The sequence below is a fragment of the Leopardus geoffroyi genome, chromosome E1 (genome assembly GCF_018350155.1).
Source record: "Leopardus geoffroyi isolate Oge1 chromosome E1, O.geoffroyi_Oge1_pat1.0, whole genome shotgun sequence".
Taxonomy (NCBI): Eukaryota; Metazoa; Chordata; class Mammalia; order Carnivora; family Felidae; genus Leopardus; species Leopardus geoffroyi.
The window spans coordinates 24,816,049-24,826,534 of NC_059330.1; the positions used below are offsets into that span (position 1 = coordinate 24,816,049).

At 38.3% G+C, this 10,486-nt stretch overlaps 1 pseudogene; it reads left to right on the forward strand.

Annotated features, from left to right (window-relative positions):
- The first annotated feature begins 1,737 nt into the window (after positions 1-1,737).
- On the forward strand, positions 1,738-7,003 carry LOC123604235 (annotated as a pseudogene).
- The last annotated feature ends 3,483 nt before the right edge of the window (positions 7,004-10,486 follow it).

The following is a 10,486-nucleotide window of genomic DNA, read 5'->3' on the forward strand; positions in this document are numbered from 1 at the left end:
AATTCAACTAACATAAAACACTAAATCAAAACATTTAGTTAATTCTTAAAAGTATAGGAGATAGAAAGTTAAGTTGAGGCTAAATAGAAAATACCATAAGGGAAAGATGAAAGAAAAATTGAGAGCACTATACAGCAAAGATTACCCCTTGTACCTTTTGCATAATGAATTATCTAGAATAACCTAACAAAGAGAACTTAAGCTAGGCTCCCCAAAACCAGATAAGCTGCCTATGAACAATCCTTACAAGATGAACTCAGCTATGTTGCAAAATAGTGAGAAGATTTGTAGGTAGAAGTGAAAAGCCTAACAGGCCTGGTGATAGCTGGTTACCCAGAACAGAATTTTAGTTCAACTTTAATTTTTTTTAACGTTTATTTTTGAAGGGGAGAGAGTGGGGGAGGGGCAGAGAGAGAGGGAGACACAGAATCCGAAACAGGCTGCAGGCTCTGAGCCATCAGCACAGAGTCCGATGCGGGGCTTGAACCCACAAACTGTGAGATCATGACCTGGGCCGAAGTCGGACACTTAACTGACTGAGCCACCCAGGCGCCCCTGGTTCAACTTTAAACTTACCTAAAAACACCAAAAATTCTTTTTTTCTTAAATTTTTTAACATTTATTCAATCTTAGAGACAGAGAGAGACAGAGTGTGAGTGGGGGAGGGGCAGAGAGCAAGAGGGAGACACTCTGAAGCAGGCTTCAGGCTCTAAACTGTCAGCACAGAGCCCGATGTGGGGCTCGAACTCACAGACCATGAGATCATGACCCGAGCTGAAGTCAGACACCTAACCGGCTGAGCCACCCAGGTGCCCCAAAACCCCAAAAATTCTAATGTAAGTTTAAAATATAATCTTAAAAGGTACAGCTTTTTAGAACTAGGATACAACCATTTTTAGAGAGTAAGCATAAACATAACCATAGTTGGCTTAAAAGCAGCCATCAATTAAGAAAGCATTCAAACTCAATAATTAAAACATCTTAATATCAAAAATATGCAATCAACTCCTAACTCAATACTGGGTTAATCTATCTAGCAATAGAAGCAATAATGCTAATATGAATAAAAAGAAATATTTCCCCTGCTCCTTATGCCAGAGCAGATAACCACTGGTAGCTAACAACAAGATAAAAATAATCTAGCCTATAAACTAAATATCAAACCAATTGTTGATCCAACACAGGCATGCAACCAAGGAAAGATTAGAAGAAGTAAAAGGAACCTGGCAAACATAAACCCTGCCTGCTTACTAAAAACATCACCTCTAGCACTTCTAGTATTAGAGGCACTGCCTGCCCAGTGACATTCATTAAATGGCTGCAGTATCCTGACTGTACAAAGGTATCATAATCACTTGTGCCCTAAATAGGGACTTGTATGAACAGCCACACAAGGGTTTTACTCTCTTACTTCCAATCCGTGAAATTGACTTCCTGTGAAGAGGCGGAAATACAACAATAAGATGAGAAGACCCTATGGGGCTTTAATTAATTGGCTAAGGAGACTACACCAACACAGCTGACAGAAACAACAAACCTCCACATGAGCCAACAATTTAGGTTGGGGTGACCTCGTAGAATAAAACAACCTCCAAGTGATTCAGATCTAGACTAACCAGTCAAAAGTATAACATCACTTATTGATCCAAACTATTTGATAAATGGAACAAGTTACCCTAGGGATAACAGCGCAATCCTATTTTAGAGTCTATATTGACAACAGGGTTTATGACCTCAATGTTGGATCAGGACATCCCGATGGTGCAGCAGCTATCAAAGATTCGTTTGTTCAATGATTAAAGTTCAATGTGATCTGAGTTCAGACTGGAGAAATCCAGGTGGTTTCTATCTATTAAACAATTTCTCCCAGTACAAAAGGACAAGAGAAATGAGGCCTACTTTACCAAAGCACCTTCAACCCAATAGATGATATAATCTTAACCTCCAAAGTTTATCTATTTACATCTCCGGAGAGTTTGGGTTTGTTAGGGAGGCAGAGCCCGGTAATTGCCTAAAACTTAAACCTTTATAATCAGATGTTCAACTCCTCTCCCTAATAACATGTTTATAATCAATATTCTTTCATTAATTATCCCTGTTCTCCTCACCATAGCTTTCCTAACATTAGTCGAACGTAAGGTACTAATGTATATACAACTTCGCAAAGGACCAAACATTGTGGGGTCACATGGTCTGCTCCAACCCATTGCAGATGCCATAAAACTCTTCACCAAAGAACGCTTACATCCTCTATATCTATATTAATCATAGCACCTATCCTGGCTCTCTCATTAGCCCTAACCATGTGAATTCCTCTCCCCATGCCATACGCACTCAACATAAATTTAGGAGTACTATTCATATTAGCTATGTCAAGCCTCGTTGTCTACTCAATACTATGGTCAGGATGAACCTCAAATTCTAAGTATGCTTTAATTGGGGCCCTACAAGCCATAGCCCAAACAATTTCATACAAAGTTACACTAGCCATTATTCTCCTATTAGTATTACTAATAAATGGGTCTTTCACACTAGCCACACTAATTACTACCCAAGAACACATATGACTAATTCTTCCCACATGGCCCCTAGCCATAATATGATTCATCTCAACATTAGCAGAAACCAACTGAGCCCCATTCGATCTAACAGGAGAATCAGAGCTTGTTTCCAGATTCAACATAGAATATGCAACAGGTCCCCTTGCCCTATTTTTCCTAGCGGAATATGCTAACATCATCATAATGAATATTCTCACAATTCTATTCTTTGGAGTATCCCACAACCCATATATACCAGAACTATATACCATCAATTTCACCATTAAAACTCTACTCCTAACAATGGCATTCCTATGAATTTGAGCATCCTACCCACGATTCTGATATAACCAACTGATACACCTTTTATGAAAAAACTTCCTACCCCTCACCCTAGCCCTATGCATGTGACATATATCCTTGCCCATCATCACAGCAAGCATTTCACCTCAAACATAAGACATATGTCTGATAAAAGAGTTACTTTGATAGAGTAAATACTAGAGGTTTAAATCTTATTTCTAGAATTACAGGACTTGAACCTAATCCTAAGAATTCAAAAATCTTCGTGCCACCATATTACACCATATTCTACAGTAAGGTCAGCTAAATAATCTATCAGGCCCATACCCTGAAAATGTTGGTTTATATCCTTCCCATACTAATTAAACCCCCATTCTCATTATTATGATTCAACTGTCATCTCAGGAACCATAATCACAATAACAAGTTCTCACTGACTAATAATCTGAATTGGCTTTGAAATAAATATACTAGCCACTATCCCTATTCTCATAAAAAAAATATTTAACCCATGAGCCATAGAAGCATCTACAAAATGTTTCCTAACACAAACAACTGCATCTATACTCCTAATGACAGGAATAATTATCAATGTTCTATATTTAGGACAATGAATAATATAAAAAAAAACTCAACCCCATAGCATCAATTATAAAAACCACTGCTTTGGCAGTAAAACTGGGCTTGGCTCCATTTTACTTCTGAGTTCCTGAAGTTACACAAGGAATCTCCCTATCTTCAGGCCTAATTCTATTGACATGACAAAAAAATCACACCACTATCCGTCCTCTACCAAATCTCACCTGCCATTAACCCCAATTTACCATTAACAAGAGCTATCATACCAGTCCTAATCGGAGGATGAGGGGGACTCAACCAAACACGACTACAAAAAATCCTAGCATACTCCTCAATCGCCCATATAGATTGAATAACAGCTATCATACTATACATCCCTACAATAACAATTCTAAACCTAGCTATTTACATCATTATAACACCCACCAGCTTCATACTATTCATACACAGCTCCACCACAACAACACTATCCCTATGACAAACAGGAAGTAAAACACCCCTGATCACCTCACTCATTCTGATACTAATATTATCTTTAGGAGGTCTCCCGCCACTCTCAGGATTGATCCCCAAATGAATAATTATCCAAGAATTAACAAAAAATGGGATAATTATTATACCCACACTACTAGCTATCACAGCATTACTCAACCTATACTTCTATATACAACTAACATACACCACAGCACTAACCATATTCCCCTCAACGAACAATACACAAATAAAATGACAATTTGAAAGTACAAAAAAATAACTTTTTTATCCCCTGTCATCATAACCTCAACCATACTACTCCCATTCACACCAATATTATCCATCCTGGATTAGGAGTTTAGGTCCAAACAGACCAAGAGCCTCCAAAGCCCTAAGTAAGTCATATCGATTTAACTCCTGCACACCTTATTCTAAGGACTGCAAGAATCTATATTACATCAATTGATTTCAAATCAAACACTTTAATTAAGCTAAGCCCTTACTAGATTGGTGGGCTTCCATCCCTTGGAATTTTAGTTAACAGCTAAATACCCTAATCAACTGGCTTCAATCTACTTCTCCCACCACCTAGGGAAAAAAGGCAGGAGAAGTCCCGGCAGCATTGAAGCTGCTGCTTTGAATTTTCAATTCAATATGATACTTTACCAAAGAGCTTGGCAAAAAGAGGACTTAAAACTCTGTTCTTAGATTTATAGTCTAATGCTTTACTAGGCCATTTTACCTAAGTTTATAAACCGCTATTTTCCACTAACCACAAAGATATTGGCACTCTCTATCTCCTATTTGGTGCCTAAGCTGGCATAAGTAGGAACCACCCTTAGGCTTCTAATTCAAGCTGGACTTGGCACCGGGCACTCTATTGGGAGATGATCAAATCTATAATGTAATTGTCACTGCCCATGCATTCGTAATAATCTTCTTTATGGTAATACCAAGCATGATTGGAGGCTTTGGGAATTGATGAGTACCATTAATAATTGGAGCACCTGATATGGCACTCCCCCCCAAAAATAACACAAGCTTCTGACTTCTCCCTCCATCCTTCCTACTCCTGCTCACATCATTGATAGTAGAGGCCAGCTCAGGAACCTGGTGAATTGTATATCCCCCTCTAGCTGTCAACCTAGCCCATGAAGGAGCATCCGTGGATCTAACAATTTTTTCCTTACATCTTGTAAGTGTCTTTTCAGGCTTAGGTGCTATTAACTTCATTACTACAATCATTAATATAAAAACCCCTGCCATATCTCAATATCAGACACCCCTTTTTGTCTGATCCATCTTAATTACTGCTGTCCTGTTACTCCTATCATTGCCAGTATTAGCGGCTGGAATTACCATATTACTAACAGATCAAAACCTAAATACCACTTCCTTTGATCCTGCTGGAGGAGGATGTTGCATCTTATATCGACACTTATTGTGATTCTTCAGACACCCAGAGGTTTATATTCCAATTTTACTAGGCTTCGGAATAATTTCACATATTGTTACTTACTATTCAGGCAAGAAGGAACCCTTTGGTTATATGGGAATAGTATGAGCAGAAATATCTATTGGTTTCCTAGGTTTTATTGTATCAGCCCATCATACATTTACTGTAGGAATAGACATTGACATATGAGCATACTTTACATCAGCCACCATAATTATTGCCATTCTTACTGGAGTAAAAGTATTTATCTGACTTGCTACTCTTCATGGAGGAAACATTGAATGATCCCCTGCTATATTATGAGTCCTGGGCTTTATCTTCCTATTTACCGTAGGGGGCCTAACAGTCTTGCAAACTCTTCATTAGACATTTTTCTTCATGATATGTACCATGTAGTAGCCCATTTCCATTATGTATTATCAATAGAAGCAGTATTCACTATTATAGGAGGTTTTGTTCACTAATTCCCCCTATTCTCAGGATATACTGTTGATAATACCTGAGCAAAAATTCATTTCACAATTATATTTGTAGGCGTTAATATAACGGAAACAAATGTTTTCCGCTCAACATTTCCTTGGATTATCTGAAATACCTCGTTATTCTGATTATCCAGACGCATACACAACTTGAAACACAATCTCCTCAATAGGCTCTTTGGTTTCACTAACAGCAGTAATATTAATAATATTTATAGTTTGAGAAGCCTTTGCATTCAAACGAGAAGTAGCAATAGTAGAATTAACTAAACTAATCTCAAATGATTACATGGATGTCCCCCTCCATACCATATATTTGAAGACCCAACCTACATGTCCTTAAAATAAGAAAGGAAGGAATTGAACCCTCTAGAACTGGTTTCAAGCCAATGTCATAACCACTATGTCTTTCTCAATAAAGAGACATTAGTAAAAAGATTACATAACTTTGTAAAAGTTAAATTATAGGTTTAAATCCTTTGTGTCTCCATGCCATATCCCTTTCAACTAAGTTTTCAAGATGCTACATCCCCTAGTATAGAAGAACTTCTGCACTTTCATGATCACACATTAATAATTGTATTTCTAATTAGCTCCCTAGTTCTCTACATCATTTCACTAATACTAACAACCAAACTTACACATACAAGCACAATAGATGCCCAAAAAGTAGAAACTGTCTGAACAATCCTGCTGGCTATTATTTTAATTCTTATTGCCCTACCCTCTCTAAAAATCCTTTACATAATAGACAAAATCAACAACCCTTCTCTAACCTTAAAAACTGTAGGGCATCAATGATACTAAAGTTATGAGTATACAGATTACGAAGACCTAAATTTTGATTCCTACATAATCCCCACTCAAGGATTAAAACCTGGAGAACTGCGACTGCTAGAAGTTGACAATCAAGTAGTACTTCCAACAAAAATAACCGTTCATATACTAATCTCATCAGAAAATGTCCTGCACTCATGGCCCTCCCATCCCTAGATCTAAAACCTGATGCCATCCCAGGCTGACTAAATCAAACAACACTAATGGGCAACAACCTGGACTATATTATGGCCAATGCTCTGAAATCTGTGACTCAAACCACAGCTTTATACCTATTGTTCTTGAATTGGCTCCATTAACATACTTCAAAAAATGATCAGCATCTATACTATAAAATTATTAAGAAGTTAAATAAGTATTAACCATTTAAGTTAAAGATTGGGAGTTTAAATCTCTTAATGATATGCCACAACTAGATACATCAGCTTGATTCATCACTATCATATCAATATTCATAATGCTATTTATTATATTTCAACTAAAAATCTCAAAACATTCACACCCAAGAAATTTAGGACCCGAATCTTCAGTAACACTAAAACAACCTAACCCTTGAGAAAAAAAAAATGAATAAAAATCTATTCACCTCTTTCATTACCCCAATAATAATAGGACTACCTATTGTTATCCTAATTATTCTATTCCCAGGCATTCTATTTCCTCACCTAATTGACTAGTCAATTACCATCTGATTTCATTACAACAATGATTAGTTCAACTGACATCAAAACAAATACTAGCTATCCATAGCTACAAAGGACAAAACTGAGCTCTAATATTAACATCCCTAATCCTATTCATTGGCTCAACAAATTTACTAGGCCTATCACCACACTCATTCACACCTACCACCCAACTATCAATAAACCTAGGAATAGCCATTTTTCTGTGAGCTGGCACCGTAGTCACCAGGTTCCGATATAAAACGAAAGCACCCTTAGCTCACTATCTACTTCAGGGAACACCTTTCCCCTAATCCCTATACTTGTAGTCATCAACACCATTAGTCTCCTTATCCAGCCAATAGCTTTGGCCGTACAACTCACAGCTAATATCACAACAGATCACCTGTTAATTCACTGAGTTGGACGGGCTACTCTAGCCCTAATAAATATCAGCACCACTATCACTCTCATTACCTTTATTATTCTTGTCTTACTAACAATTCTTGAATTTGCTATGGCCCTTATTCAAGCCTATGTCTTTACCCTGTTAGTAAGCCTATACCTACATGACAACACCTAATGATCCACCAAACCCACACATATCACATAGTTAACCCAAGCCCATGACAACTCATGGGAGCTCTCTCAGACCTACTAATAACTTCAGGACTGGCAATATGATTTCACTTCAACTCAACATCATTATTAACTCTAGGACTGATAACCAACCTGCTAACATATATCAGTGGTGACAGGATATTGTCCAAGAAAGCACATTTCAAGGCCCCCATACACCTATTGTTCAAAAGGGCTTGTGGTATGCAATAATTATCTTCATCATTTCAGAAGTATTTTTCTGGAGATTCGGGGAGGAGCCAAGATGGCGGAACAGCATGGAAGTTTTTGTGTGTCTCATGTCCATGAAATCTAGCCAGACCAACACTAAACCATCCTACACACCTAGAAAACTTACTGGAGTATTAACACAACAATCTACACAATCTGAACCACAAAATTCAGCAGGCACATGATGCAGAGAGCTGAACTTGGGGATCGAGAAGCCGTGAAAGGTAGGGAACTTTTGCGGCAGAGAGAGGGCAGAGACTGGGGGGGCGGGGAGAGTATGGGAAAAGCACCCCTCCCCAAAAGCAGCTGGAGAGAAAATGGAGAATTGGAAACAGCCGCAGGGACTAAACTAAAAAGGGAGAAAGGAGAGGGTTTAAATTCCATTAAGACTGTAAACAAGAGGAGCACAAAGGCTGCAAATCCACAGCTTGATACCTGGTGGTGATCTGGTGGGAAGGGTGAATCCCCAGGAACAGAGTGGGGTCCACGAGGTTCTTGGGCCACACAGGAAAAAGCGGTTCCACTGCTGGAAGGACATTTGGTAGAGACTGTTGAAGCCACCTGGTCCCAGCATACCCCAGAAGGCAGCCACATTCGCTGGTGCTGGGTCAAGTCGTTAAGGGTGAAGCCTGGTGCCAGATGTGTGCTGTGATTTTCCATAGTCCCTGAAACACTGCTGCTACACTGTCTCTCAAACATTTTCTGGGACAGGCTGGCACCTGGCCACAGTCTCGGGGCACTGGCAACAACAGGGTCCAGAGGGCATTCCTTGGTGCAGCCAATATTCAGCCATTGCTCATTTGGCCATTACTTGGTGAGACCCTCCTGCAGAGGGGCAGAACAGGTCAAAGCCACAGTCCTTCAGAATTAAGGGGCCAGGGGAAAAAAAAACAAAACTTGGGAGAGAGGTACTGCCTGAGACCTGGTCATGGAGAGTGAAAAAGTGGGAAGTGGACAAGAGCTGAAGACAGAGGATGGGTGTGCAATTGCTGATCCAGAGAACAGACTGGGTAGCTGGGTGGCGCCATTTTCACTGCTCCCGCGCATGTGCATACGCACCTACCAGAGCCTCAACAATCCACCCCAGTAGACTAGCAGCACCACCTAGTGGAGAGCAGAGCTGTTACACTGAGCCCCGCCCAACTGGGCCAACTTCGCTCGTCAAGAACACAAGTCTCACTCCTGGCTTAATTTATGGACTATAAAAAGCTACATAGACCGACTTCTAGGGGGAAACGAAGCAATTTCAGTCCTACTTCAATCTGTTAGCAGTTTCATCTATTCAATTTTCTTTCTTTTTTATTTTTCTCTTTTACAATTCTTTTCTTTTTCTTGGATACAGAAAGAGAAAAAATTCATTTTTATTTTCAGTTTTTATTAAAAATATCTTCCTTTAATTTTTATTACTATATTTTTTAGTTTTGTGTAAATTTTTTCAAATTCTACATTACTTTCATCATTTTATTTTAGTCTACTTCAGTGTATTCACCTTTTCAGATTTTCAATTTCCTGTTTTCTTTTTCTTTTTTTCTTTTTCATTTCTTTTCTTTTTCTTGAATGCAGAAAGAGAAAAACTTCATTTTTACTTTCAATTTCTATTAAAAATATTTTTATTTAATTTTTATTACTATATTTTTTGCTTTTATGTAAATGTTTTCAAATTCTATTTTACTTTGATACTAGAAAATCGAATTCAAGAGCATATAAAAAGAATTATTCACCATGATCAAGTGGGATTCATTCCTGGGCTGCAGGCCTGGTTCAACATTCACAAATCAATCAATGTGATACATCACATTAATAAAGAAAAGAAAAGAACTATATGATCCTGTCAATCGATGCAGAAAAAGCATTTGACAAAATTCAGCATCATTTCTTACTAAAAACCCTCAAGAAAGTCGGGATAGAAGGAACATACTTAAACATCATAAAAGCCATTTATGAAAAGCCCACAGCTAATATCATCCTCAATGGGGAAAAACTGAGAGCTTTCCCCCTGAGATCAGGAACACGACAGGGATGTCCACTCTCACTGCTGTTGTTTCACATAGTGTTGGAAGTGCTAGCATCAGCAGACAACAAAAGGAAATCAAAGGCATCCAAATTGGCAAAGATGAAGTCAAGCTTTCACGTTTTGCAGATGACATGATATTATACATGGAAAATCCGATAGACTCCACCAAAAGTCTGCTAGAACTGATAAATGAATTAAGCAAAGTCGCAGGATACAAAACCAATGTACAGAAATCAGTTGCATTCTTATACACTAACAATGAAGCAACAGAAAGACAAATAAAGAAACTGATC